Source organism: Bubalus kerabau, chromosome 7, assembly GCF_029407905.1.
Source record: "Bubalus kerabau isolate K-KA32 ecotype Philippines breed swamp buffalo chromosome 7, PCC_UOA_SB_1v2, whole genome shotgun sequence".
NCBI classification, from domain to species: domain Eukaryota; kingdom Metazoa; phylum Chordata; class Mammalia; order Artiodactyla; family Bovidae; genus Bubalus; species Bubalus kerabau.
This window is the reverse complement of record NC_073630.1, coordinates 45,578,022-45,603,271: the sequence shown is the minus strand read 5'-3', so window position 1 is coordinate 45,603,271 and position 25,250 is coordinate 45,578,022. Positions and strand designations below refer to the sequence as shown.

General features: G+C 39.5%; 1 protein-coding gene and 1 long non-coding RNA gene across 3 annotated transcripts in view; both read left to right on the top strand.

The window, feature by feature from the left end:
• The window catches only part of LOC129657406 (translation initiation factor IF-2-like), a 532,690-nt gene that overhangs the window by 36,553 nt on the left and 470,887 nt on the right, over positions 1-25,250 (top strand). The gene's annotated exons all lie outside the window — the stretch shown is intronic.
• Positions 1-25,250, top strand: part of LOC129657701 (uncharacterized) — a 79,746-nt gene that overhangs the window by 35,317 nt on the left and 19,179 nt on the right. Inside the window, exon 2 of one of the 2 annotated variants that reach the window (XR_008717001.1) lies at positions 21,449-21,534. The exons of the other annotated variant lie outside the window; for it this stretch is intronic. This is a non-coding gene — a long non-coding RNA (uncharacterized LOC129657701). The remainder of the gene's footprint in view (positions 1-21,448; positions 21,535-25,250) is intronic. 2 annotated transcript variants of the gene reach the window in all.

The window sequence follows — 25,250 nt, the reverse complement described above, 5'->3', positions numbered from 1 at the left end:
GCTTCAAGCTTTTCCCTAGGTCTGCGCAGGTCTCTGCTGCAAGCTCTGGCTTCTGGCTCCTCCGGTCTTGTCTTCCTCTGCTCTCCACACGGAATCTTGCCATCAAGGCTTCAGGATCCAGTTCCTTAAACCTTTCCTACATCTGCTTTTTCCACCACCACCACCACCTCCATTTCTTCCTCCTTATATTATTTGGCTAATTCTTACTCCTGCGTCAGTTTAATCCCAAGTGTTTTCTCCTCTGAGAAGCCTCCCCCTCCCTCTTCAGGCTGATGAAGAGCAGTTTCCAAGCCTCTGTTACACTCTGAGTGTAACCCATCAACGCTCTTGATCACTCTAATCCTTCACATGCCTTCATTGTCTTTGTAGCCCTTGTTGCCATATGATGTTTATCTGATTACTCATATTGTCTTTCACCTCTCTTACTAGAATTATGGCTCTTTGATTGCTAAGACTTTGCTTTTTTCAGTGCCAAATCTCTGGTCCAGTTCTTGGCAAAATAAATAGGTTCATTACTTTTTGCTGAATGAATGAATGGTCTAAGTCACCAGCATCTCCTGGCCCACTGCAGAGCCCCCACTTTTGTTTTCTCTATTCCCTACCTGGTATTCAGAGGGGAATTTAAAAAATGTGAGTGGGTAGATAGACAGACTATGGACTATCAGAAGAAGTCAACGTTTCTTATTGTGATGAAGGGAACACATATTATGTCATAATATAATATTATATAATGTATACAGCATAATATACAAATCTCTCTCTAAAATCATCTGTTCATAGACTGTCTACCTCTTCATCTCTTTTCACCTCTGCTTCCTTTCTAGGCTCTAGTCACACTGGTTGTATGACTGGTCCCTCTAGCTCTTGGCTGTGCCAGGATCCTTTTGACCTCAGGACCTTTGCATGTGCCACTCCTTTGGGCTGCCCAGCATTGGTCTTGGCATGACCAGCAGCTTCCAGTGGCAGCTTATGCCTCACTTTCTCAGAGGCTCCTTTCTGTAGAGTCCTCCTCCCGACCTAGTTCATTCTACTCCTCCATCTGCTTTATTTCCTTTATAGCTCTTACTCTATTTGACTTTTAACATTGTTCTTAGGTGAGTCTTTGTCTGATTTTTACACTAGATTGTAACCTCTATAAGCATGTGGACAAAACTCAAGGCTGAATCCTTCACCTTTGTACACCCAGTGCTGGGCACAGTGCCTGTGCAGAGAATATGCTCGGATATTTGCTGAAAGAAATTAATAACTGGAGCTCCTCACACACCACCATAAACATTAGTCAGGTTCTCCATTCCTGAAGCTAGATAATAAACACCTGGACTGCAGGGACAATATGCTCATCACCTTGTGTTCTCAATATCCAGAACAATATTCAGCACATAGTAGGGACCCTGATATAGATCATAAAACATGACCGTGTTGAAAAGTCAGGAATGTACCAAATGAGCAGTAACAAAAGTAATGCTGCCATTGGAGTTATGGCACAAGTCAGTTGATAAATGGGGAAGGGATAAAGAAATGGCGCTACCTCCTTTTTTGTACTCTAGGAGATCTTTAGGGGTGAGAGGGGTGAGTTGATGCTTTGCAGAGGTTGTAAAATTGTTATGAGGAAAATTTGCAACTGCAGATAAGAGAATCGTTATTTGGAAGAGCAAAGACTACAATGAGAGAGAGCATTTGCTAAGGAAACCAACTATTGCTTTTGATATTAGGCTGGGATCAGGCAGACATCCATGTGGTACAAATCCCATACTCAAGAGTACACTGTGCATGTGCCTGTATGTGTGTGATATGTTTCAACACACAATTCTTACCAACTTTCAGAACTTAGGAAAGCTTTGAGACAGCCCACCTCAAAAGTCAACATGGTGTGTTTCAGGAAAGGAGCTATAAAAAAAATACTCTCTTTCATTTTAAAGGTTAGATGGTTTCATTGCCTGGGTAGAGATGTTAGGAAGTACTCGTCAGTTAAAATGCGATAATCCTCTAACTTTCTATTTATCCTTTAAGCCATTAACACTCTGTAGACTATATAAATAGCTGCCATTCTGTGTACAGAAAAGTAGCATCTTATCTAACTGACAAGTACAGGAGTGTTTGCAGTAGATGTTAAGGAATGGATGTCTTTTTATAAGCCTTACTTGTTTTAAATCTTAATTTAAAAAGCAGTAACACCTTAGGAGAGATGATATTTTGAACTACGTTAGAAAAGAAGCCTTCTAAATGAGAAGATATCAAAACTGATGCTTTTTTCCTTCAATTCAGTATTTCGTTTAGTCAAAACTGTCAACTTATTGCATGAACTAAGAAAGCTCTAAGCAGTCAATAACTAATAAGGTAGCGTTTCACTTTCATTTTGAATAGAGTATTTTTTTTTTAATGGATAGCAGATTTTAGCTAGTCTTTAATTAAGGCATCTCATTGGCCAAGCAAAGGTAAATCATAGCAAACGAAGGGCCTCTGCTCTTTAAAAACATTAATCACTTAATGAATGAGCTTTAAAAAAAAAAACAGGTTCAAATCTACATGTAATAATAGTTCATATGACTTTTTTAATCTTCTGAGGAAAAGTATATTAAACACTGAAGCTGTAAAGTAACTGGCTGGATAATCAAATTTCATTTGCCTCTTAACTCAGAGTGAACTAGATTAGAGACTAATGAAAAGCCTCCCTTACATAATTTAGTTCCTTATGGCTTTGATTTTCCCCAAATTGCAGCTTTACTGAAAAGCAGGCATCTGTAGATGTGATGCTTAATCATGGTTGTTTTCAGAAATAAAATCTGTAATTTCAGAATGAATTTTGGGGGCATCTCTGGGGCTTCACAAACAGCTCCTGAATAAGATATTTTTAACTCTCTGATGAAACTAGGGATACTTAATCTGTAGAAGCATCCAGCCTTCTCTGGCTTGATTTTTGGATAATCTTGAAGAGATCCAAATTTTCATGAGAAAGCATTTAAGCCACTTGAAACAAGAGACTCTTCTACATGTCGCTTGTGTGTTTTGCTCTTTAAAAGTTATTTTTTGAGAGTTAGTTTTGAATGTAAGCTGATGTCATGTGGACCTTACAGATGACACAGTTACGCTGATGTTGAGGATGGAGCTGTCTGGGCTGCTGGTCGTAAGGAAGATGTGACTCCACAGCTTAGCCATGCTTCCTCCTCTGGGGTGGGATGGATCAGCATCGGGGCAGCGTGTTGCAGGGAATGCTGTATTTCCTCTGAGTTCCTCCTGGAGGCTCTGTGTCCTCCCACTGTCTTATGCTTTCAGAGTGCAGTCATCTTCATTTCTGTATTCACCAGATATTTATTAAGTACCTACTCTGGGCAAGACATTGTAATAGTAGTTAGCAATCCAGAGGTCAGCCTTCATGTGACTTCTGTAGGGAAAGAATCAAGACCTGACAAATTATGAAGCAACACATCAGCCTTGTAGGAAGTCTATGAAATAAACAAGCAGGAGAAAGGAACTGAATTGGAGGGGGATAGGATTAGCCTTAGATAGGCTGTTCAGATGGGATTGCTCTCAGAAGATGACATTCAAGCCAACATGAGAAAGGTGAGGAGTTAGTCGAGTGAAGTTCTAGGCAGAGGAAATTTGGTGTGACTGAGGAACTTAGAGAAATTTACTTAAAGGATGGCAAGGGACGGGGAGGGTGATATGAGATTGGAGAGGGGGTAGGATCATTCGTCACCTCATAGGGTTTATCAAGGATTTTGGAGGTTATTGTAATCTAAATAGAAAACTATTCCATTTCTATGTGTCTGGTTCTCTTTTTTCCCCCATCATAAAGTACTTTTATGGTCTCTCTTTCTTTTCATCTCATTTCCACAAATTACTGAGCATTTACCCTATGTAATGCAAAATTCAGCCCTCATGAATTTTGAAGTTAAGGTGGGGAGATGGACATCAACCCGGGTGTTATGTAAACTAGAGTTTATGAGGAATAAAACTCAAGGAAACATGCCCCCCCACCTCAATGCACAAACTTGGAAATAACCTGGGATGAGGTACAACACAGTTGACATTTATGCTTTGCCCAGTCTTTATTCTCTGATCTCAATTCGCAGTCCTTAATTCCTTAGTGAGGGGGAATCTCTTTAGGAGATGATAGCTCATGTCTGTTTGAGACTCTCAGTTAAGTTTACTCTATACTCTTAATATATGACATGCTCTTAATATATGCCTTTCACAGTTGATTTTTTTCTACATTCTGTGACCGTACACAGGAATAAAAAAGTATTAATATTATTTTTTGCTCACTTCATACTGATATGACCCCACATTGTGTATGATTGCATTTTGACCCTCACTTATTGTATAATAATGGAGACCTAGTTGTACTAAAAGAACGGTCATGCTGACTAGGAAGCCATTGTGGGGGAATATGACCTTGTTGGAGAGCTTGAGGGCAGGACTCTTTACAGTGGTGACACCTGACCTGAAGGCTTGGAAGCAGTTCAGTTAAGTTCAGTTGCTCAGTTGTGTCCGACTCTTTGTGACCCCATGGACTGCAGCGTGCCAGGCTTCCCTGTCTATCATCAACTCCCAGAGCCTGCTCAAGCTCATGTCCATTGAGTTGGTGATGCCATCCCACCATCTTATCCTCTGTCATTGCCTTCTCCTCCTGCCTTCAATCTTTCCCAGCAATGGGGTCTTTCCCAATGAGTCAGTACTTCACATCAGGTGGCCAGAGTATTGGAGTTTCAGCTTCAGCATCAGTCCTTCCAATGAATATTCATGACTGATCTCTTTAGGATGGACTGGTTGGATCTCCTTGCTGTCCAAGGGACTATCAAGAGCCTTCTCCAACACCACAGCTCAAAAGCATCAATTCTTTGACATTCAGCTTTCTTTGTGGTCCAATTCTTACATCCATACATGACTACTGGAAAAACCATAGCTTTGACTAGATGGATCTTTGCTGGTAATGTCTCTGCTTTTTAATATGCTGTCTAGGTTTGTAATAGCTTTTCTTCCGGGAAGCAAGTGTCTTTTAATTACATGGCTGCAGACACTATCTGCAGTGATTTTGGAGCTAAGAAAATACAGTCTGTCACTGTTTCCATTGTTTCCCCATCTATTTTGCCATGAAGAAATGCGGCCGGATGCCATGATCTTAGTTTTTTGAATGTTGAGTTTTAAGCCAACTTTTTCACTCTCCTCTTTCACTTTCATCAAGAGGCTCTTTAGTTCCTCTTCACTTTCTGCCACAAGGGTCATGTCATGTGGATATCTGAGGTTATTGATATTTCTCCTGGCAATCTTGATTCCAGCTTGTGCTTCATCCAGCCCAGTGTTTCTCATGATGTACTCTGCATTGAAGTTAAATAAGCAGGGTGACAATATACAGCCTTGATGTACTTCTTTTCCTATTTGGAACCAGTCCATTGTTCCATGTCCAGTTCTAACTGTTGCCTCCTGACCTGCATATAGGTTTCTCAAGAGGCAGGTCAGGTGGTCATATCTCTAGTCTTTCCCATTCTGTTGTTTTCCTCTATTTCTTTGCATTGATCACTGAGGAAGGCTTTCTTATATCTCCTTGCTCTTCTTTGAAACTCGGCATTCAGATGGGTATAACTTTCCTTTTCTCCTTTGCCTTTAGCTTCTCTTCTTTTCTCAGCTAATGAAGCAGTAGCTAAGCCCAAACAAGGAAAGTATTCCAGGCAGAGGGAAGAGCAAGTGGAAGCCCTGGGGCAAGAAGAAATGAAAGAAGGCCAGGGCAGCTGGAAACAAGTGGACCAAGCTTCTACTCTGTAGAGATGCTATAGGCGGATGCAGCAGAACATCACTCGGGGGACACATGTCTGTCTTATGCAGGTTATCACACATCCTGAATAAAAAAGGCATTAAAGTAATAGAGTTGTCATCCTGCTTGGGAGTCTCCTTACTCCCCCTAACACAAGAAGAGACTTTCAGAGCAGAAAGGAGCCACAGAGAGAGTAATTTAGCACTTGTTTAATGGACAAGAAAACTCGCGCTAGAGTTGAAATGATGTCCAAGTCACACACTGTTAATCCAGTGTTTTTTGCCAATACTCCAAACATACACTGGATACAATTCCAGCTAGACTTATATTTCAGAAGGCCTTTCTTTTCTTTTTCATTATTCTTATCATTGTTTCTTTCATTATAGATTTATTGCCTTATATCTACTATAAGATTGAGGAGTTACATTGAAAAATATTATTGTTTAAGGAGAGCTTTACACTGAAGACAATATACTCACTTTATATACATGAAATATGCAAATATTTTAAACCCCACTTCTGCTAGGTGTTAGTGAGAACTGGGGAAATAGGAACTCTTTAATACTACAGCTTGCAGTGTAAATTATTATATCCTTTTAAAAAATAATTTAGCATTGTAAGATAGAGCATTCATTTCTAAGTAAAATTCTTGGAGCCAGTCTTGCAGTTGTGCACAAGAGATGTATTTAAGAACATTCATGACAGTCCTGTTATGTAAATGTAAAAAGAGGTGCACAGGCATGGTAAACATCACATTTGGACAGTATCAGGAAGGCTCTGTAGATGGTTATAACAATGTGTGTAAGGTTTTATTTTTCCTTTGGTTGGCTGATACATCACTATCTTTTGTTTGTTCTTTTGTGAGTTTAAAAATACATATGTAATAAAATAAATATAAAAGTATTGTCACAATTTCAAAATCTTAATATTCTTTTATTTTTCCAAAAATATTAGAACAATACTGCCCGTCCATTTGGGCTGCTATAACATAAATGCCAGAAACTGGGTGATTTAAACAGAAAACATTATTTTCTCTCCATTTTGCAGGCTGGGAAGGCCAAGGTCAAGTTGCTGGCTGATCTGGTGCCTGGGGAAGGCTTGCTTCCTGGTTTCTGTCTTGTCTCTGTGACCTGACAAGGTGGGAGGGGGTTAGGGGGCTCTCGGGGGGTATCTTATGAGAGCACTGATCTCACTCAAGAGAGCTCCATCCTCATGAACTAATCACTCTGCAGAGGCCCCGCCTCCTAAATACCATCACATTGCAGAGTTGGAATTTCAAGGTACACATTTTGGGGAGACACAAACTTTCAGTCTGTAACAAATGCCTAGAAACATTAATACAGTTTTGACTGTTTGGAGACACCCTGATCTTCAGGCTTTTGGTTTAGGGCTTGAGGGTCACCATGCTACAGAATGATAGGTGGGCACTAGGACATCAAAGTCCATGCCAGGTATCAGCAAACCTTTTCTGTATAAGGCCAGTGGATTTGTCTCCTGGCTTGTGGTGCTGGAGGAGACTTTTGAGAGTCCCTTGGACAGCAAGGAAATCAAACAAGTCAATGTTAAAGGAAATCAATCCTGAATATTCACTGGATGGTCTGATGCTGAAGCTCTAGTACCTTGGCCACCTGATGCAGAGCTGACTCTTTGGAAAAGACCCTAATGCTGGGAAAGAATGAGGGCAGGAGGAGGAGGGGACAACTGAGGATAGCATGGTTGGATGGCATCACCAATCAATGAACATGTGTTTAAACAAACTCTGGGAGATAGTGAAGGACAGGGAAGCCTGGCATTGCTGCAGTCCATGGAGTTGCAAGGAGTCAGACATGACTTAGTAACTGAACAGCAACACCATTATTGAAATAAATGGCCACAAATTTAGTGGCAAAAAAAAAAAAAAAAAAAGAAGCAGCATTTATTCTCTCACAGTTCTGGAGGCCAGAAATCCCAATTCAGGGTGTCAGCAGGACTATGCTTTCTCCAGAGGTTCTGAGGGAGAAACCCTCCTGGCCTTTGCCAGTTTCTGTGTCTCCCAGGTGGGCTTCATATTGCCTGGCACATGGCGACATAATTCCAACTTCAGCGTCTGCATTTGTATCGCCTTCTCTCTGTCTGTGTCTTACCTCCCTCTGCCTTTCTCATGTAAGGACACTTAGCACTCATTTAGGGCCCACTCAGATAAAACAGGATAATCTCATTATTTCAAGTTCCTTAACTTAATTACATCTACAAAGACCTTTTCCCAAATAAGATCACATTCACAGGTCAGAACATGGCTGTGTTTCAGGAAGTGATTAGAGGACTCCTACAGCGAAGGGGTAGATATTTCAGGATTTGTGGCCAATTTGGTCTCTGTCACAACTACTCAACTCTGCCATAGTTGTCTGAAAATGGCTTTTGATGGTACAAAAGCTAAGGAACTTGCTGTGTTTCATTAAAACTTTATTTACGAAACAGGTGAGTGGTTGGATTGGACTGGGGGTGGTGCTGAAGTCTGCAGTCCTGGTGTTCTGTGCAAATGAACTCTGTATGTAGCTTTAATTTTTTTTCTTAAACAATGCATATTTATTAGTACACGCATCAGCATATAGTGAGACGGGCAGTTTCCCTACTGTGTGACGTGGAACAGAGATAAATCCATCACAACAATTTTAAGAAGAAGCAATATTCACTTTTGCAAACTACCAGGAGAACCGATGTCACTGTTAGTCATAACTGAGCCTTGTCTGGCCCTTAAACACTCTGGCAGGATGAAATGAGGACCCCTCATAGGCTTGTATTGCTCATAATTCTGTTAAAGTTTTAGAGAGCGGAGGGCTACATTATCTGAGCACATTTAGGTAACCGACAGACCTTGTGGGGACATGCCACAGGGTGTTGTTGAGACAATCTCTATTGTAGGTACTTGGCCTGCACCTTTTGGGGCATTTCTGATGGTTCATTACAAATCCCACTGCCTAGTGCCAGTGGGTGAGGCTGATGGAACCACCAATAAATGTAGACACCTTTGTGCTGTGCGCTTAGTCGCTCAGTCGTGTCTGACTCTTTGCGACCCCATGAACTGTAGCCCATCAGGCTCCTCTGTCCATGGGATTCTCCAGGCCAGAATACTGGAGTGGGTTGCCATGCCCTTCTCCAGGGGATCTTCCCAAAGCAGGGACTGAACCCAGTTCTCTTGCATTGCAGGCAGATTCTTTACCATCTGAGTTACCAGGGAAGAAACAGGGTTTAAAAAAAAAAAATGCCTTTGTTTTAATCTATTTCTACTTTTCTGGGAAATTCTTTCAAGAATTTACTAACACCATCCAAATGTTGAAATTGTTCCTTTGTGACAGCTGCACCTTTGAAGCACATACAGAAGATGTGCAAAATGCTGGTGGCATGGTAAATCTGGCAGAAGGCTTTTTAAAAGAAAGATCCTGGAGGAAGCTGCAGTCAGGTGCAGGCTGTGCCAGCCCCACATAGAGCCACAGACTAGCATCAGTTCAGCACAGAGCTGAGAGGTACCCATGTTTCTGAGTTCTGCTTGCTGGACAGCATGATGCAACCTTGTTTTAAGAGATGTGGTATGGTGCCCATGACAGAAGACAGGATGACCCCTAGGAGGACAGAGAGGCATGTTAGCATCACCCTGGACCCAAAGTCCAAAGGACATTTGCATGAAAGGAATCCTCTTTAATTATTTCATTTCTGGCACCTTTGGGGCCACCATATAAAAATCTGGCTTCTTGGATAGTTCCTTCATTGCCACAATGCTTATGCATCATATTGAAGAGATAACCTATCAGAAGTACAATCTCAAATTGCATTTCTAGATGGAGATTAGTAGCTAATATTTATTGAGCGTAACACTGCTCTAGGGGCCATGTTCAAATTTTTGCAAGTTACTTACCTGTGCTTACTTTAACTCAGTGGTTTTCAAGGGGTGGGGGGGGGGGGGTGAATTTGTTTCCCAGGAGACATTTGGAAATATCTAGAGACAGTTTTTAATTGCTAAAACATGTTTTGCTTGTGGAGCTATTCATAGCATCTACTGGGTAGGGGCCAGTGATGCTGCTAAACAACAAATGCACAGGAAAGCCTCTTGCTAGGAAGAATGATCCAGACCAAATGTGTATAGATGCCAAGAGGGAGAAACCTATTCTCATCTAATAAGCTGTATGTCTATCTTACTGATGAAGTTACAGGCTTGGAAAGTTGATGTTATCTGTTCAAGATAACTCAGCCTGATTCCACTGTTTATTATATAATGAAATGTATTTTTAATTGAAGGATAATTGCTTTACAATACTGTGTTGATTTCTGTCAGATTCCACTGTTTTGACACTTAGCTTTTGTAGTAGATTCCTTGTTTTGGTCTGAATGTTTGTATCCTTCTAAAATTCCCATGTTGGAATTCTAGTGCCCACTGTGATGGTGTTAGAAGGTAGAGCCTTTGGGAAGTGATTTGTTCATGAGGGTAAAGACCTCTTGAGTAGGATTAGTAAGTACCCTTAAAAAAGATCCCAGGGAGCCCCTTAAAGTCTCCCACCATGTGAGACAGGAAAAAGTGCCAGCTATGAACCAGGAAGAATGCCTTTACCTGACCCTCTGGCACTTTGATCTTAGACTTCCTAGCCTCCAGAAGTGTGAGAAAGTTTTCCTGTGTACAAGTCACCCTGTCTGATATTTTATTATAGCAACCTAAATGGACTAAGACATTGCTAGACTTTGAAAAAGATATTTGGTGAAACACAGGCTCAATGAGCCAGATTTTGAAGATATGTACCAACTGACTTCCAAGGAAAGTGAACTCAATATTTATAGAACATCTAATTAATATAACATTAAAGCGTGATGTTAGATCCTGTTACGGACATTGTAAGTGGTTCCTTTGGAGTGTCATTGTGTCCATTTTTCAGAGTAGGAAGCTGAGGCCCAGAAACAGTTTAATAACTTATTCAAATGCATAGTTACAGTAATGGAAGAGCAAGAATTTGAATACAAATGTGTCTGACTCTAAAATTGAATGCGTATTAGGGCACAAAAATGGTAAGAACTGAAACTAGGGAAGGGATAAAGGGTTTTTTCTCCGTCTTCCTTCTTAATGCAAAGTCCTTATGACAGTATTTTTTTAGAACATGTACTAGATGTCTGAAATTGTGGATTATTCACGGCCTTTTGTTTCCAGCCCCACATATCATAATTCCTTAAGGTACATGATAGCAGTGATAGCAAAATCCAGAGTAAATTCATTCTCTAGTTTGTTAACCACTAAGTGATCACCTTCACTGTAACAAACTGCAGAATATATTTTGAAGAGATGTGGCTGTAAAATTTTTAATTCTTAAAATGAAAATAAAATCTTTGTTTGAAATATATTATTAAAAAATGAGACTTCTGAAATATATGATAATGAATAAAGTAGTTGGAGCATAGAAATTAGGGTGATATGAAATTTATATACTTGAAAGGGAGTCATTTACATAACTTCCTAATGTATCTGCCATTTATGATTTAATAGTTCTTTTTCCCATTTAAAAAAATGCATATTTCATTATAGCCTATTATCTTTTCCTTTGTCGATTTGGTAAGATTTCTATAATTTACTTTATATTAAAAAAGAATAATAAATGGGTTTAATAGTGTCCTTAAGCCTCTTAGCACTTATTTTTTTCCCTTTACATGACAATATTAAAAGAAATCAGTCTTCCTAAACTGATTCTAAATGACCATTTCTGCTTGAGCTTTGAAAAACCAATTAATACTGAAGTGGCAACATTCAATCCGTCTTGCACTAATGTTATTGGTAGTGGAATTAAAGTAGCAATGAAAACATTTTTCCATATGATTAGCAATATTCTATCATTGTAATTCCTTTTTGCTTGAGATGAACTTGAATTTCAGTTATTTTATTATTCATACATCTAGTCTATCTAAAGGGAGGAAAAAAGTCTTCCTCTTATGACTTGCGTTATCTGTATCAAAACAGATGACTTCAGAAGGAATAAAGAAACGAGCCATCATTTCATCTACAGTTCTGTCAGATTTAAACATACTGTGGATATGATAGACATAATTAGAGATTAGAAACACTGAATTCACTTTTACTTCTTTCCTCCCTAAAGAATATTACTTGTTAGCACTAGTAACTATGTGATAAAGTAGAACTGAATGAGAAATTACCACTCTGGCTTACTTGGTAGCCGTACTCCTCCATTTTTCACCATTTGGTGTGGTGGGTAGGGGTCCTCTTGGTACCCTTCTTCCCAGTTCGTGGTATGTGGGATGTGACACAGATACACTACAGCAGTGATGTTGTAGATTGTGTGTGAGTTCACCTTTCTGCGTCCCTCTCCTCCAAGAGAAGATAGGCTGGTTTCCTATGGCAGTTGAGTTCACAGTGTGCATGCGTGCTAAGTCGCTTCAGTTGTGTCCGACTCTTTGCAACCCTTTAGACCATAACACTCCAGGTTCCTCTGTCCATGTGATTCTCCAGGCAAAAATACTGGAGTGGGTTGCCATGCCCTCCTCCCGGGGATCTTCCCAACCCAAAGATTGAACCTGCATCTCTTGTGTCTCCTGCATTAGCAGGTGGGTTCTTTACCTCTAGTGCCCCCTGGGAAGCCCAGCAGTCCTTTTAAGTCCCTTCCAATCTAACCTGACCCAAATCCTTCCAAGCCTTAACTGTGTTAATCTGTTCAGTGATCTCCAAGTAGCTCTCCATTTGATAACTTGGTCCCTGCCCACCTTTCCAACTTTATCTCACATCATTCTCATACTCGCTCACTTCATTTCAGCCAATGGGCTTCCCAGGACTTCTCACATGTTACCAGTCCTGCTTAATGGCTGCTTATTTGCCATTTCCTTGACAAAAAAAAAATCTCCTCTTTTTACTTGATAAAGTCTGGCTCCCTTGCTTTCTAGGATTCAGATGGAGCATCATCTTCCCAGAGAGGCTTTCTGTGCCCACCCCATCTTACATAGGGGGCCCTTTTCCTTTTCTCTCAGGCCGCCCTATTCTCATACATCGAGAATACGTAATTTTACTGTTTCCTTGTTTTATTAGACTTTTTCAAATAGTAAGGGCCATGACAGCAAAACTTTGTCTACTTAATTTACTTCTGTATACCCAGTATTACTCTGTGTTAATAACTTAACTAAGTGCACTGAAAAATATTTGTGACTTAGTGAATGAGACTGCCTAATGGCATCCTGTGTATGACTGGGGAAGTGCCCTGTGTTCATAAAGATACAGTCGCAGATCTTAAATGACAGCACCTGAGAAGTCCTCCTGTCTCCTACTTTCTTTCTTCTTTGCTCAAATTTCACCGATTATCCACATGACCCAGGCTATTGTAAAAGTACACACTCTTCCAGCATTTCAAGAATTTGAAGTAATATATCTAGTGACTTAGCCATGACTCAGACATAAATTCGAATGTCCTCTGAAGCCATGTGTAATTCTGGGTCTGCTAAGTTTTTGAAGTGTCTGTGGTTGGTTGTATATGAGGCATTCTGTGAGATTTTGTGGGTATTACCTTTGGGCAGGCAAGTGGGTTCAAGGAAAGAATGAGGGAAAGAGGAAGAGGAGAGCCCATTTTGAACACAGAACTATCTCTTGACTTGTCAGCCAGTATTCTTTGTTTTTTTGTTGTTTATCTCCTCTTTGAGCTCCTCAGCAGCCTCTTTTATGAAAACAAGACTTTGTTGAGGGAGTATTGGATTAGGCTTGCAAGATTAAAGCATGAGTATCACTAGGTTTCATTTTACCAGGACTTTTAGAAATAAACTCATTTATCATTGTTCTTATAATAAAAGTATTTTGTTAATTTTTACAAATTTGGGCACTGTGAGTATATAGAAGAGAACAAACAATCATTCATTTTAGCCACTCCCACTTGACTTCTGAGAGCATGATCCCCAACATCCTATCTCTAGCACTTAAGTAGTGTGGGCACATGATGAATGCACAACATTGTTTACTAAATAACCTATACATTGCCGATATCCAAAAATTGGTGTATTCCTTTCTCTGTGTACCTAAATGTATATTATTAAGAGCTGTGGCTGACTAGGTTATAGGCATAAGTGGGTAGTGCATTGTCTCTAGAGTTTAATGACAGTAATAAGACCAACTAAAAGTGGGTCTACTTTTCATTATCACTATGCTTGGTCAATTCTAGAAAATGACAATGATTCAGTTCCCACCCTCAGCCACACCCACTCCCATTACCCCACCTAGTACCCCAAAGGTAAAGAGCACACTGTATGTTAAATTTTATCCCAAGGATTTAAAGTAACATTTTATCATAAGCAATTTCCAACTGAAAACTTTTACAACTTCTGGAGAAAGCACATGGCCCTGTATCTCAATCATCTTGAAAGTGTTCCTGATCTTTGAATCTCTCTTGTGGGATTTTTAAGGGCAACATAAAACACAGATAAAAATTTAAGGGAAATGATGTGCATACTTGCATGAATAACAGAAGAACTGTAGACATAGATTAAACATTGAATGCTGCAGAAATAAGCCAATTAATCATGGTATACTTATATAAGGTGGGATTTTATGTAGGAATTAAAATTATATTTATGCAGGCTTTTAAAATGGAGCATAGAACACTCAATATTTTCTTAAGTGGATCTGAATATGAAGCATCTACTGACTGGAAGCACATACAGTAGAGAACATAGAAAATAAAAACACAGAAAAAAATAAATAGGTTCACTGAGAAGGACAATTTTGGAATTATTTAGGAAAGTATAGATTATGACTACAGTTAACAGTGTATTTCTGGGAACTAAATTTTGGATCAAAAATCTAAGCTTAAGATGCAGTTATTATAAGTGTATTAAAATACAGTTAAGAAAGGTTTGAAGAATGACATAATGAAATGCAGTTGGTAAGTCAAGTGTGCAAAATTCCTGCTCAGTCCCTTGATGGCCTTTGTGACTCTTCTCACAAAAGCTATGGCAGTTCCAATGTAAGGTGCCAGATCCACTCCAGCTTCATGGATTGGCATTGCTTTCTCATTAAGGGGAGCCAGGAGAGAAAGCCCCTTACTTGGCTAAAGTAAAGGCAAAGGTGAGTGTTATTCATTCAGGAAATGAATCAGCCAACCAAGCTAACTCTATAAACTCTCAGTAGGTTTATAATAGCCTTAGTCTGATTTTCTGTTATACTATTGCCTTTTTTTTTATGTTGAGGTACTTCTGATTTTTCTAATTACTTGTCATTCTGGTTTATCTTCAAGATCGGTCAGCAAATTCCCTTAGTGTTAATGTTCTGAACTCAAATTTTCAGAAATGATCAAAATTATTGACTTTTTAATTTTTATTGAAATAGTTGATGAGGTGGCACTAGTGGTAAAGAACTTGGCTACCAATGCAGAAGAAATGAGAGACGTGGGTTCAGTCTCTGGGACAGGAAAATCCCTTGGAGGAGGGCATAGCAACCTACTCCACTATTCTTGCCTGAAGAATCCAGGCAAGATGGACAGAGAAGCCTGGTGGACTGTGGTCCATAGGGTCGCAAAGAGTTGGACACAACTGAAGCAATTTAGCATGCACTCAATGTTATGTTCGGAGAAGGCAATGGCACCCCACTCCAGTACTCTTGCCTGGAGAATCCCATGGACAGAGGAGCCTGGTAGGCTGCAGTCCATGGGTCGCTAAGAGTCGGACACGACTGAGCAACTTCACGTTCCCTTTTCACTTTCATGTATTGGAGAAGGAAATGGCAACCCACTGAATGGCAACATCACCTGAATACAAGGAAGGAATGCATCAAAAAGCAACCAACCAAACCAGTTGTTTTAGGTGTAAGGTTGCTTTTTCTTGTTCCTTCATTTAGGAACGTATTTCTCTGTCTCATTTTACCTCATTCTCTGTGGTTATTTCTATGTATTAGTTTGTTGGTTACTTTTTCACAATCTTAGAAAATGCCTAGGTAGGAGATGTCCTATGAGGCTCTACAGTATACTCCCCTCTGGTAATTAGCTATATATGCTCTAGGGGTACCCCCTATTGGACTGCATGGGCCCTTCTGTTGTTGCATGGCCAACTACTATGAGTGTGCCAGTGGGTGAGGCTGACTCCTGTCCTGGTTAGCTGCCAAACCCTGTTTGGTGGTTGCTGATCTGCTGGTTGGATCTGAGTCCTAATATGGCTTGCTGCATGGCCTGGGGAATCCTGGTGCTGGTACCAGTCCAGTGGTGTGTGGGGCTCTGTCCCAGAGTGGCTGGTTGTGGGATCCCGGGGAACTGGCGCTGGTCAACTTATGGTTGGTAAGTCCCGGGGCTAATAGGTTAGACAGAGGACTACAAATGGCTGCAGTTCAGTGAGAGTCCCAGTTGCCTCCTCCTTTTCCAAGAGGTGCTCCAAGGTTAGCAAGTGACTCTAACCCAGGCTTCTTTCCAATTACTGCCTACTGAGATTTGGAGTGTGTGTTTTGCACATGCTCTTTAAAAGCAGAATATTCGTTTCTTATAGACCCCTTGCTGTCTTGTATGCAAGTCTCACTGGCCTCCAATGTCAGACTTCTGGGAGCTTATGTTCCAAGTTCAGGACCTCCTCAGGCTGGGGAGCCTGATGTGGAGCTCAGACCTCTTGCTCTTTGGGGAGCGTAGTTATGATTATCCCTCTGTGGGTTGCAAACACAAGGGTATCGGAGAAGGCAATGGCACCCCACTCCAGTACTCTTGCCTGGAAAATCCCATGGATGGAGGAGCCTGGTAGGCTGTAGTCCATGGGGTTGCTAGGAGTCGGACATGACTGAGCGACTTCACTTTCACTTTTCACTTTTATGCATTGGAGAAGGAAATGGCAACCCACTCCAGTGTTCTTGCCTGGAGAATCCCAGGGACGGGGGAGCCTTGTGGGCTGCTGTCTCTGGGGTCGCACAGAGTCAGACACGACTGAAGCGACTTAGCAGCAGCAGCAGAAACACAAGGGTATAGGGCTTAACTATGTCTCTACACCTCCTCCTCTCTCCTTGTGATTTCTTCTTTTTCTTTTACTTTAGTTGTGTAAAATCTCTTCTGCTAGTCTTCAAATAGTCATTGTAGAGAGTTTCTCTGTAAATAGTTGGAGTTTTGTTGTGCCCATGAGCTCAGAGTCTTTCTACACTACCATCTTGGCCACAACTTATGTTTTAGGGTTTGAAATATCAACTTCATATTTTCCCACTATTTAAAAAAGATATTGCTGTTAGAAGAACAATAAAATGATTAATAATCAAGTATTGTTTAAATAGGTTTTAGCTTATGGGACAGAGTAACTGAAATATATATTCCCAATCTTAACAAAATTCTGAATGTTTTAGCTTGATTATTAGAAGTTCTATATAGTTTCCATTGTAGCCCCTTCATGGTTTCTCTTTTTTGTTATTGTTTGTTAAAAATTTTCTTGCCCTCCAAACTCTAAAAGACAGAAAATGTGTCTTTTTCACTTTCATATTTCACACAGCAGCATGTTGCCTAGAACTTATTTTTAAATGAGTTAAAATAACCCTGAATTATGATTAGGATAAAGTTTTAAGAACTTCTTTGTGTTACATAAATCTGTTTACTGTTTGAGGATTTTTAGAGCAAGAAAAAAAGTTTGACACTTGGGCTAGAAGAAAGTGAAGTTGAAGATCTCCTGGCCAATTAAGTTGGTATATAAATTAGAACCTGGCTTTTAAAGATACGCTATTATTTTGCTGTCTTATCAAAATTCCTGGAATATTGGAATGTTGGCAGAAGGGGAAAAATCTCTTTTTATTCCCAAATCCCTATGTCTATAGTCAGTACCTTTACTGACTTATCTTGAGGATTGTAAATATCCTCTTAAAAATGAAATGTGGCTGAAAGGCATACTATTCCATTACTTTAAAGATAAAGCATAGATTTAAAAAATCTTTTATATAAAGCTTTGTACAAAAATATCACAGAAGAGAGGCTGAAGAGTTAAATGCAAGAGAGAAAGGCATGGTTCAATTTATTGATATAGATATACAATAACCAACGTGTAAACAAATATGAACATGCCATTTCCATGATTAAAATATTTCAATGGTTTCCCCATTATTTTAATGAATGAAGTTTAAAATATTTTTACATGGTCATGAGGCTTCACATTACTCAGCCCCAGTTGACCTCACTCACAGCAACCCCTGCCATTCTCCTCTTCTCTCTCTGTCTTTCATTAAGCCAGGTCTTCTTTTATATCCTATAATGGGCATGCTACCTCCTACTCCAAGTTTGTTGCAAACACAAGTTCTTTTTTTCGACTTCTCCCAGCATCACCTGTATGGATGCATATACTTATTCTCATCTGAATCCCTAGACCCAGATCCCCCTAGGATGTGAACTCGTAGCACCTTGCGCTCTTCTTTCAAGCATGTATCACAGCTGTAAACAAATTGTGTTGTTATTTAGAGTTAATTGTCTATTCTCTCCATGATAATGTCGATTCTAGGAAGGTAACAACTGTGTCTGTCTGGATCATTTTTGTCTGTGGTTTTAAATGCCAGGCAAATAGTAAATGCTTATATGTAAAATAGAGAAAGTTATAGCCTTTATTTTGTAGGAGAGTTATAAGGAAGAAATGAGACAATCTGTCAAGAGTTCAGCAGACTTGTTTGAAGACACGTAGAGCCCTGGATTGGAGAAGGCAATGGCAGCCCACTCCAGTACTCTTGCCTGGAGAATCAGGGATGGGGCAGCCTGGTGGGCTGCCATCTATGGTGTCGCACAGAGTCGGACACGACTGAAGCGACTTAGCAGCAGCAGCAGAGGCCTGGATTATTGGTGGAGTTGGTAAAGCTTCACCAATACAGTCTGGACAGCTCTCCTCCCTCTGATAAAACATCAGAGGGCAGGTTTTATGGGCCACTTCCTCTTGTTTCCTTGCTAATTTTTTTCATTGAAATGTATTTGACATACAACATTGTGTAAATTTAAGCTTTGCAATGAACTAATTTGACACATTTATATATTATGATTGCCGTTGCAGTGATAATTAGCACCTCTGTCGTGTCACTTAACTATCCTTTCTTTTGAGTGGTTAGAATGATTAAGATCTAGTATCTCAGCAATTTTCATGATTATAATCAGATCAGATCAGATCAGTCGCTCAGTCATGTCTGACTCTTTGCAACCCCATGAATTGCAGCACGCCAGGCCTCCCTGTCCATCACCAACTCCCGGAGTTCACTCAGACTCACGTCCATCGAGTCAGTGATGCCATCCAGCCATCTCATCCTCTGTCGTCCTCTTCTCCTCCTGCCCCCAATCCCTCCCAGCGTTAGAGTCTTTTCCAATGAGTCAATTCTTTGCATGAGGTGGCAAAAGTACTGGCGTTTCAGCTTTAGCATCGTTCCTTCCAAAGAAATCCCAGGGCTGATCTCCTTCAGAATGGACTGGTTGGATCTCCTTTCAGTCCAAGGGACTCTCAAGAGTCTTCTCCAACACCACAGTTCAAAAGCATCAATTCTTTGGTGCTCAGCCTTCTTCACAGTCCAACTCTCACATCCATACAGGACCACAGGAAAAACCATAGCCTTGACTAGACGCACCTTTGTTGGCAAAGTAATGTCTCTGCTTTTGAATATGCTATCTAGGCTGGTCATAACTTTCCTTCCAAGGAGTAAGCGTCTTTTAATTTCATGGCTGCAGTCACCATCTGCAGTGATTTTGGAGCCCAGAAAAATAAAGTCTGACACTGTTTCCACTGTTTCCCCATCTATTTCCCATGAAGTGATGGGACCGGATGCCATGATCTTCATTTTCTGAATGTTGAGCTTTAAGCCAACTTTTTCACTCTCCACTTTCACTTTCATCAAGAAGCTTTTTAGTTCCTCTTCAGTTTCTGCCATAAGGATGGTGTCATCTGCATGTCTGAGGTTATTGATTATAATACAACCTTGTAAATTTCACTATACTGTGTATTAGATCTGTAGGACTAACTACTCATTTCAAGTTTATACCTTTGAACAGAATCATACAATTCTAGCCCCTGGTAACCACCATTTTACTCTGTTTTTACAAGTTTGGCTTTTTTAGATTCCATGCAGAGGTGGTATAATACAGTGTTTGTCTTTTTCTGTCTGACTCACCTTTTCTTCAAGGTCCATCCACGTTGGTACAGATGGCAGGATGTTCTTACCTTTCATGGCTGAATAATAGCCTATTGTATACGTATATGCCACATCTTCTTTATTCATTCATCCATTGATGGATATTCGGTTGTTTCCATATCTTGGCTGTTAGTGAGTAATGCTGCAGTAAACATGGGAGTGCATGTATCTCTTTGGTATCCTGTTTTCATTTCCTTTGGGTGTATATTCATCATTGGAATTGTGGATCACATGGTGGATCTAATTTTAATTTTTCAGAGAAACTTTCGTATTTTCCATAATGGAGCACTTTCTAATTAGTTTCTTTTTAATCATGAAAGGTATAGAGTGGTCACTTCCTTCTTATCATGTTTCTCGCTATCATGATTGCATCACCATCCAGACTCTCACCAGCCTAATGAAATCCAAAAGACATTAATAATAACTTGACATTTGAGCATTTATGTTATGCTGGACCCTATCTTAAGTGTTGTAAATGTATGAACTTGTTTAATTCCCAAGTGATCCTATGAAATACAATTATTGTCATTCCTGATACTGAGAAGAGAGGTTGCCCTGATTACATAGTTAATAAACAGTAGAACTGGGGTTTGGATTTACAGAGTGTATCTTTTAGTGGGCATGCTTTCACCACCATGCTGTGCTGATGAAATGGTTCTGAAGGCAACTCTGTTGTTCATTGCACAAGAGTTTTATCATCTCTACTTATCACATACCAAAATAAAAAGAAATGTATGTTGAAATCAGGCAGCTGTCCCAATTTGACTGAAGGTGACCTCATCTTCCTAGGTCTTTGCTCAGTCGAGGTTATCCTGCCACCAAAACAGAAACAAAAAAATACAAGGCCTATTACATCTAATAAGACATCAAAGATGTTCCATAAAATTCTCCAACCCACTCACTTTCTAGTTTAGAATTGGGGAAAAAGGTAGCGTCCATAGTAAATGGAAATGACCCTCTACTCACATAGAAAACAGGGGAGAATGTCAGGGGAAGAAGAGAGAAGAGATGAGAAATCTTGGATTCGAGGACAGCAGACAGTGAGAGGCAGCTGCAAATATTAGCTATGGAGAATGGAGACCAACTCTACAGAAAGGATAGACATAGATGCAGTAAATGGTGCTCCTCAGATGCCTTTAAGGAGCACCATTTAGGGAAGAAGTTGAGTACTAAAATATGAAGACAGTTAACTCAGAGTATTCTCTTTACTAAGTTGTAGGATTTCAACCCTACACCATGTAAAAGGAACAAATTAAAGTTTTCTTTGAAAGTAAAAAGCACCCAAATCAACCTTGGTTGGAAGTGCGGATATCTTAACAATGTTAAGTAACAAGGTAGCACCAAACTTCCATTTAAATTATTTATCAGTGATAAAGTAGCACTAATCAGAATATGAATTTTTAATGTTCACTGTTGAATGTTCTGTAATTCTCCGCATTATGTCTTTGATGACAACATTGGCTGAAAATGAAAAGTTCCACATTATCCCAATATTGTTACTCAGATACTTCTTTGTAATTTGTATTTTTCTTCAGATAATCTTAGTCACAAGTGATGTACCTATTATCTTTGTGGTGCTTTATTCTTCAAAGTAGCTGGGAATTGATGACCTACACCTAATTAAATTGAAACAAGTTTCTAAGAAAAAAAGCTAAGCAAGTTTCTAAGAAGTTGCCTTAATGTAAGTGGCTGTTCATTGTCTTTTTTTTTTTTAACTCAAATTGTCTCCTAGTTGACAAATTCTTCCAGACATATACATGATAAAAGTGTAGGATGCTACTAGAATAACTTCTTTTCAGGCTATGAATAATGCTAAGCAGAATCCTAAAACAGGAAGTAAAGGTAACATTTAATATGCACACAGCAGCATTAAAAATTCAATTCAGATGTAATCTACTGCAGCACTATATGTTGGCCTATAAAAGTCGCATGCAAATATAGTTTTATAGATTCAATGAAGAGTTGTTAGTTTTAACTGCATTTTAACAACTAGACCACATAAAATCTATGGTCTTATCTTTGGCTAGAGAATATGGTCTAGTCTCAAAATGACTAATCTGTTAAATTCAGTAGTTATTTATTCAGTGCCTCCTGTTGGGGCAACATATACATCAGCGACATGCAAATGTTGGATTGCTTTGCAACAAACCCTTTCTTGTGTGTAATGACTTTATCTAAGGAGAAAATTAGAAATTAGGGGAAGAGAAATGAAGCAATTTGAATGTCATAGAGACTCAAAGAGAAGCCTCAAAAAAAATTCTGATTTTTATGAATTTTACTCTTTGGTGGGAAATGATCTATTTCTTCTCTATCTTTAGTAGCTAAGTCGTGTCCAACTCTTGCAACCCCATGGACTATAGCCTGCCAGGCTCCTCTGTCCATGGGGATTCTCCAGGCAAGAATTCTGGAGTGGGTTGCCATTTCCTTCTCCAGGGGATCTTTCCGACCCAGGAATAGAACCCGGGTCACCTGCATTGCAGGCAGATTCTTTACCAACTGAACTATGAGGGAAGCCCATCTACTTCTTGAAGTCTAGCAATTTTAAAGTCTATAGAAGCCTGGTGTTGAAACAATATACTATTAATGACACAAAAAGGACATCAAAAGAAATATTATCAAAAACTGTTTCAAAATCTGGTTTTCATTTCCTAAGTGGAGGAAAAACAAAACCAAAGCATAAATTAGATCTTGATTTCTGGCATAGATATGCAATGGCATATATTTTGACTTTGTATATTACTATGAAGATGTTCTGCTCTTATAATCATTTGTGAATTTTTCACAAGTAAAAAATTTTGCTTCAGGGTACTTGTTTTAATTTTGTTGTTGTTGTTCACTCACTAAGTTGTGTCTAACTCTTGGTGACCCCTTGGACTGCAGCACACAAGGCTTCCCTCTCCTTGACTATATCCCAGAGTTTGCTCAAACTCATGTGTACTGAGTCAGTGATGGCATCCAACCATCTCATCCTCTGTTGTCCCCTTCTCCTCCTGTCCTCAATCTTTCCCTGCATTGGAGTCTTTTCTGATGAGTCGGCTAGGCTCTTCTCATCAGGTGGCCAACGTATTGGAGCTTCAGTGTCAGCCCTTCCAATGAATATTCAGGGTTGATTTCCTTTAGGGTGACTGGTTTGATCTGTTTGCTTTCCAAGGGACTCTTGAGAATTTTCTCCAGAACCACAATTCGAAAGCATCAATTCTTCGGCACTCAGCCTTTTTTATGGTCCAACCCTCACATCTGTACATGACTACTGGAAAAACTATAGCTTTGGTGATACGGACCTTTAGATACCTTTTGGCTGATCAATGCCCTTTCATACTCTGAAGATGTTTGTTATCCCACTGCTTTGGACTTTCTGGAAATTCATTGTGTCTGCATAATTTGTGATTGGCAAAATGTAGATGGATAGCACAGATCCCAGAAATGAGCCTGAAATGATATGCATATTAAAGTTTGAAACAAGGAGATATTTTCTAAATTGGTGGTCCAAAACCATTGTCACTTGCGGATCCTCTGAAACTAGAGATTCACTGGCCCCTCCCCAGACCTAGTGAATCAAAATCTGTAGGGTGGTGGTGGGACTAGGGCATATATTTTGTTGTCCTCCTTAAGCTCCTTAAGTGTATATCATGCACAGCAAGGGTTGCAAGCTACGAGCTTACATAGTTGACAATACAGAACTTTATAATTTACAAAGCATGTCACAATTTTTTAATCTCACTTAATCTGGTATGATGGACATCAGTGTTATGTTCTAGACAAAGAATTCAAGCTTTAAGAGAGGTTAAATGATTACCTAATAATGTACATCCTAACTTTCAGTCTAGGCTTCTGATAAAAAAAATCACTGGCTCTTTTACTTTGTGACTTATTTTGGGGCTATAATATACATACAGGAAAAAATGGCAATGCCATTAGTGTACAGCCCAGTGAATTTTCTCACACTGAGTGCATCTGTGTAGCCAGCCACACAAATGCCCTCCTCTATCTCCTCCAATCACTAATTACCCTCATGAGAGCAGTTACTATGCTGACTTCAAACAACATTGGTGGGATTCATCTACTGTCGCATGATTTCGATGAATAGGATCACCCATTATAGACTCAACTGTGTAAGCCTTCTTTTAAGGATCATCACATATGTGAGACTGATCCATGTTGTATTGTACAGCAATGATGAATTTACCCTCATTGGTTATAGTGTTTCTTTGTGTGAATATATGACATAATATTGTTCATTCTAGTACTGGTGGAAATTTCTGTAGTTTCAGTTTTTATCTGAGTCCAGCAGAACTCTCTCAACATTCTAGTGCACATCTTTGGTGAACAGATACAAATTTTTATTGGGTATGTACCTAGGAAAATCCTATGCTTTCAAATTATAATTTTTCAGTTGTAAGTTGGCAGAAATCACCTCTAGCTTTTCCCTTCCAAACCTTGCTCTTCCTTTAGTTATTATAATCCTTACCACCACTCCTAACTTCATTAATCAAAACCTCTCTGAAACAAGAAAGAGGAAAATTAATTTACTCTAAGACATAGCATGTCTATTAATTCCAGATTTATTTCAAAGGATAGTATCTTGATTAAAGGGACAACTTTCTGATTGTTCAGGGCATAGACCATCATAGGCATATCTAAGCAAATGCTTTTATCTTATTTTGATACAGAGTTTTGTTAAAAAAATTTTTTTTGGACAAAATGTTACAAGGAAACACAAAATGAGTAATATGAGTAATTAATTGATTACTCACCAAGTAACCATTGCTTGACTGTGTGTACTTGCCTAGATTTACCAACCCCCTTAGGTCCCAGCACCATTCTACCCGATACCACTGGTCAGAGTATGTCAACCTGCTCAAAGAGTGTGTTCATATAACTTCTGTTACAGCATCAGTGTCCCTCCTTCAGGTGTTTGATTATCCGGGATGCTTTTCTGTGAATCCTCAGGATGCTATGGGACTTCCCTATGATTCTGTTGCATGGACCCTAGATCTTTAGCTTTAAGGTTCACTGATATCATTAAGTCAGAGTAAGTATTTCCTCGTGTCTTTATCCATGGAGTGGGAAGGGAGGTAAGGTTGATTAATAACAAGTGCATGGGTTTTTCAATAGGACAAGTGGTTGCTTCTCTAGGCCTTAGTTTTCTCAGGTATGAAATTGGTATAATATTTCCATTAGCTTAAATAATATGATAGATACTATGAAGTTAATACAAATATTCGGTGCTGAATAAGTGATATCATTAATAGCTGCTAAAGGTCAGGGACTGTCTTATTTATCCCTAAAATAATATTTGGTAGGAGGCGTCTTATAAATTGTTAAGGGAACTTATGATTTATGTAAGTCCTGCTGGTTGGGGGATAATATTTGAGTGAAGTAGGATGCTCCATTCTC